The sequence below is a fragment of the Olea europaea genome, chromosome 9 (assembly GCF_002742605.1).
Source record: "Olea europaea var. sylvestris chromosome 9, O_europaea_v1, whole genome shotgun sequence".
Lineage (NCBI taxonomy): Eukaryota > Viridiplantae > Streptophyta > Magnoliopsida > Lamiales > Oleaceae > Olea > Olea europaea.
In genome coordinates, this window is record NC_036245.1 from 9063550 (window position 1) to 9069296 (window position 5747).

At 31.6% G+C, this 5747-nt stretch overlaps 1 pseudogene; it reads right to left on the bottom strand.

Annotated features, from left to right (window-relative positions):
• Positions 1 to 516: 516 nt before the first annotated feature.
• On the bottom strand, positions 517 to 4311 carry LOC111399909 (annotated as a pseudogene).
• Positions 4312 to 5747: the final 1436 nt, after the last annotated feature.

Sequence of the window (5747 nt, forward strand, 5' to 3'; positions counted from 1 at the left end):
GTGGAGGTTATTGAGAACAAAAATGGACCTCCATTAAGAATACATTTTTATTCTTTTTTAGCAATCTTTGATCATCATGGATAAAAAAAAATAACAAAAATATAAGGGTCATAGAGAATATTTGCTAAGTTAAAGAATAAAAATAAAAAATTATTTTGAACTCATTTTCTATTTTAATTACCATCAAAATAACTAATTAATTTATTTCTAATTTTTATTAATAAAATATTAGTTTAACTTATTTTGAGCTCCTTTTCTATTTTTAATTACCATCAAAATAACTAACTAATTTATTTCTACTTTTTATTAATAAAATATTAGTTATTTTAAAACTTATTTACTTGTACTTTTTAACCTTAGCCAATATATGCTCATAAAACATGGAACAAATAATATACTGCACCCTTTGTATTTTGAAGGTATGAACAAAACCTCTTAACACCACTTTCTGCTACAAGGGCCTCTTGAATTAGTTGAACAACAAAGTATACAAATATGGAAGTGCTCTCGTCTCCAAATCCAAAATCCCAGTCCAAAATTAAACAAATCTCGCAGTATATAGTACTACAAGATTACCAACTTTTAACAAGTTTATGATTTTACAAAATTGATTTTGTAAAGGGCAACTATTCCTCGGCAGATGCAGCTTCAGGGCTAGCCTCCTCACTTGTTTCTTTGACTTCCTTTCCTTCGTCCGATGGCTCCTCAGTTTTGGATTTTGAAGGTCCTGGACCAGATGAAACCTTCACCATTGATGGTCGTAAAAGTCTCTCGCCAAGTTTGAAACCCTTCTGGTACTCTTCAAGGATAATACCATCCTCAAATTCTGTCGAATCTTCACGCCTTATAGCTTCATGCAGCTTTGTCAAGAGCAAAATATAGTTAATGTCAGAAACAATGGCAACTAAAAGAAGTGTATATTTATGGAATGTTGTGTTGGGATGATTAGGCATAACTGTATGGTGTTAAGAAGGAAAAAGAAATTTAAATCTTGGTCATATTACTCTCTGTACCAAACAAGCACTTAGGAACTAAGGATAGGATAGGCCCGGAGAAACCTAGAGTTTGATATGAACAAAAGCCCAGAAATGAAGCAATAAAATAAGCAATCTCAAGGAAAAATTAAACAAATAGTCTTCCATCACCAATCCAAACTGACAAAATCAAAGGGAAGTAAAGTTTATAATAATAGAAATAAAAATCTCGTGTAAGGTTTAAGATGCCGTGCTATGTCTGCCTAGTAAACTCACCGAGTTGGCTTCAACCAATCGATAATTAGTTTGCTTTAAAATCTTATGTAGGTCTTCATAAAACCAGAGCAAACTCTATACAGATTTTCAAAGGGTCCATATTTGAGCCAATTCGGAAGCTTACCTGCAATGAGCCAATGACCATTTATGAAGTGATAGTAAACAAGGCAACTAACAAAAATACAGCAATTAGAGAAACTATATTCTCGTCTAAAGGAAGAATATGTGTGTAATAATTATGACCCCCGGTCACAAGAAAGTTGATTATTGGAAAGTTGGAATATATCAACATGAGAGGAAGGCAGTACATTCCACATCTTTATGCCATTTGACAATTTTGCACAGGTAAAGAAACTTACCATGGGATCAAATGGTTTCCCCACGGTCTCCACGGGGACAATACCAAGGGATCCAAGAATCTCCACAAACTGTTTGTAGATGCTCTGGTAACTATTATGGATCTTCTTTTCTCCCTCTGTTTCCACCTTGAGCTGGGCTTGGGCTCTCTCAAAATTATCCAAAACAGACAACAAAGTTTCCACAACTTCACCTTGTGCATTTGTTACCAAGGTAAGTCGATCTCTCTCTCTATTCTCTTTCGCAAATTGTCAAAGTCAGCACTTATTCTAAGAATCCGATCCTTCTCATATGACAATTCTTCACATAACGTTGCCGCTTTTCTCCCAAGATCAATTTTCTCATCTTCAATTGATTTAAGTAATAACTCTATCTCGGAAACTTTCGACACGTCATTATTTGCTAAGGCCTCTTTGTACAAATTTAGAGACGCTATAACAGCCGAAGCAAATTCCTCTGCAAGAGCATTGTCAGTCTCACTGGCAGCATCGACACCACTACCACCATCTGAAATGTCCTGTACATCAAATAGAAGTAGCAAATCATTTAGAAAAATCACAGACTCAGTACAAGCCTCACAATAATTAACTAGATACCTAAAAGTTAACAAAAGTTAGAAAAATTTCAAAAGGTCAGAATACAAATTTAATATAAAGTTAGTAAAAATCACATGATGAATGAATTGAGTTCATTAGAAAGCTTTCCGAGTTAACAAGTTATCACTTATTTACATGATGCTAGTGAGATATTATATATAATAAAATGACAAATTGAGCTTTATTTCAACACCAAGAATGTATGCTCGATATTCCTGGACCCTGGTTCGTGATTACTTCCATTATTTTACATTTGTTTATTACAACAAACTGTGTACATCTAACAGTTAATGTTTAAATCTTCTCAATACAAAATGTATAATCTGCAGCAGTTGAGGGTGATTTGAATAGTACAATACTCCTTCTCCTATATTAAAAAGGATAGCACTTCAAAAACAAACATACAATTCAGACATCACTAATTGTCTTCAAACTCAACAACCATAGTTTCTTGAACTCTGTGTTCTTAATATCATTGATCATCCTTTAGATCTTTCAAAAAGAACACCATAAATGAGCAGACAAAATAATCAGCGAACCCATGCTATAAATTTTGGCATATACGTAAAATGAAGAGCATAAACAAGATAAATGATATTAAGCCTATATTTCAGCTCAGTTTTTCGCAAAACTCATTTTCAACCATGCATTCTCCCATAAAATAATTTACACATAAACCCCAAACTTTTTCCTATTATTTAACCACACATTCTTCAAAAAATTGCTATTCCAAAATCTATTTTCCCCAAGAAATAATAATAAATAAATAATAAAAAAAAATAACGGGGCTCACATGGGGTCCAATTATCCAAGTTTGAAAATGAGGCATGAGGTAAGACGTTAACTGATGTTAGGAAAAAAAAGTTTATTTATGTTTGTAGTATCGTTGATCATGAAGAACCAGAATTGTTCAATGCTAGAACAATTTGTCGGAAATAGAAAAATATAGAGAAAAGAAACAAAAGTGCATACAATTTACTGATTGTAAACGGCAATACAATAGGCACCTTAGGTTTCCTGCTATGATGGGTGATAGAAAAAAAAAATTTAAATATACCAATATAATTAAGGATATGTATGAAAGATAACTCACAAGTGTGAATTCTTGCATGGTTAGCAATTCAGATCAAGATTTTACTGCAAGAACTAATATTTTTGTTTTAGTAATGAATAAGCTTATAAAGTTGTAGAGATAAGGTTCCTTGGAGCAGTTATATTTGGTAATGATACGGTTTTAGTGAAGTAAAAAAGTCAGAAATTAGACCTTGGGAGGAGAACATGAGCACTTCGAAACTTTAAGAATTTTTCTGTTGAGAGGAATAACAAAAGAACCATATGTTCGTGAATCAATCACAATTATCTTTTATCTAGCACTAATCGAGGAAATTACATCACGGATAATCAAACACGATTCAATCCATTTCATAATTATGTCATGCAGGGTCGGCTTCCACGATTACAAATCAACTAAACCAACAAGAAACACCTATTTATCCTAAGAAAGGCAGTCAATATAATTGACTGTAATGACTCCTCATTTTAACTATCTTGTAACCAATCAACTATAACAACTGTCATCAATTCAATTCGAACAATATATATCTAATCTAAACAATTTTTAATTCAAGAACGTGTCTTATAAAACCAATTTAAAGACCAATAACACTAGTTATCAAAACCACAAAAAAAGCCCTACTCATTACCAGTAACAAGAGTGAAATGAAACAGCTTTTTACAGGAAAAATGTCCATAAAATAGAAATAGTCAGTACTATAAAAAATCCAATTGCAATTAAAATGAAAATAAAGTAGAACCTCAATATCGGTTTCAGATTCCTGAGACTGGTCTTTCTCTAGAGTTTCAGTTTGTGTTTCAGCAGTTTCTCCTTCGGAAACGAAGCTTAAGAATCTCTCAAGCGAACGGTGTGGGAATTAAATACTAGTAATGCTACTGCTACTAGTAGAATTATAAATACCGCAATTTTTTCCGCAGTAATTCGGTCTGATAGAAATGAATGAAACGCTAGTGAATTTACGGGATGTTAGAGGCGAATTGCAGCCGGCGGTGGTGCCGAACGTAGCTGGCACTTTTAGCACAGCGGGGGCCATTAGAGGGAGAGGATAAAGCGTTGAAATTGGCTGTGAATTTAAGGGTTCTAGAAAGTGGCAAGTCCTACACTTCCAACTCTTCAGTTTTATTTTCGACCGTTGGTTTGGACTTAAATGTTCGATTATACGCTTTAAGTTTAAAATACTTTTTAGAAATTACTCATTTTTCACCCGTTCAACTTTATTATTCACTAGTCATTTTTATAAGTTACTAAACTTTAAACTACTTTCTATTGGTCGTTGAACTTTAACACGTTGTACTCCTTCACTAATTGATCATATTTCATTAGTCACTGAATTTGTACATTTGTCATGATCTAAACCTACGTAACAGCGATAGTTACGAAATCCACAACGAGATTGTTGAATCCAAAAAAACCAAAAATAATCTCGATTTTGGATTTGAACCAAGCTATCAACTTAATCGATGGATTTGTCGACCTCTTGATTACACAATTCGAGAATATCACCCGGTGTTTAACGCCACAAGAATTCACTCTTTATAAGTTCAAGACTTTGTTCAATGAAGAACAAGATTAAAAGCAAAATTATGTCTTTCTACTGAATCAAAATATCAAAGTTGTTACAATGAAAGGTGAATAAACTTATCTATACAAAATTAGGACTGTCAAATGATTGGATTTTGATCTGAATTCGATGAAATTAATTGGAGATGAATTTAGGGTCTCAATCCGATAATCCAATTAAGATCTGAATCCGATAATCTATTAACTAAATGTAACAAATATGGATATAGGTGGATCTGATCCAATAACAATCCAATCCGATTTATTATAATAATATAATATATTTTATGTATTATATCATAATCTAGTAAATATAAATTTTTTCCGTTTTGAAACTTATATTATGCTTTACATATAATTTTCAAATAATAAATAATATTAGATAATAGTATAATATTGTTAATTGAAATATTCGAAAATATTTAATTTTTTTATTAATTAAAATACGATAAAAATAACTATAATCATCTGTTTTATAACATCAAAAACTAATAATTAATATGTCCAAAAATAATTTACATTGTTTAAACTGATATTATTTGTGATTATAATCTTTTTGAGACTATGATTTTTAATGAAAATAATAAAATAAACTATTAACACTTAGAATTGACAATTGACTAACATCCCACATTGAAATATTACTAAAATATTGAAAATGAGTATCATTTAATAAACTAGCATCCCACATTGAAAGATTATTAAAACATTCCAGAGTAGTCTCCTTAAAAAAAGAACTAAAGGAGCAGCACTTGGATAAAAAATTGATTTGGGCCTTCTAATCTAATAGGTGAGCCCATCAAGATAGTTAAAATATTTTTTGGGAAAAAAATCATATTACCCAAAAAAATGTTTTTGGTCGAAAAAATATTTTTTTTCAAATTCGGATCGGATATCCGATAACATAGC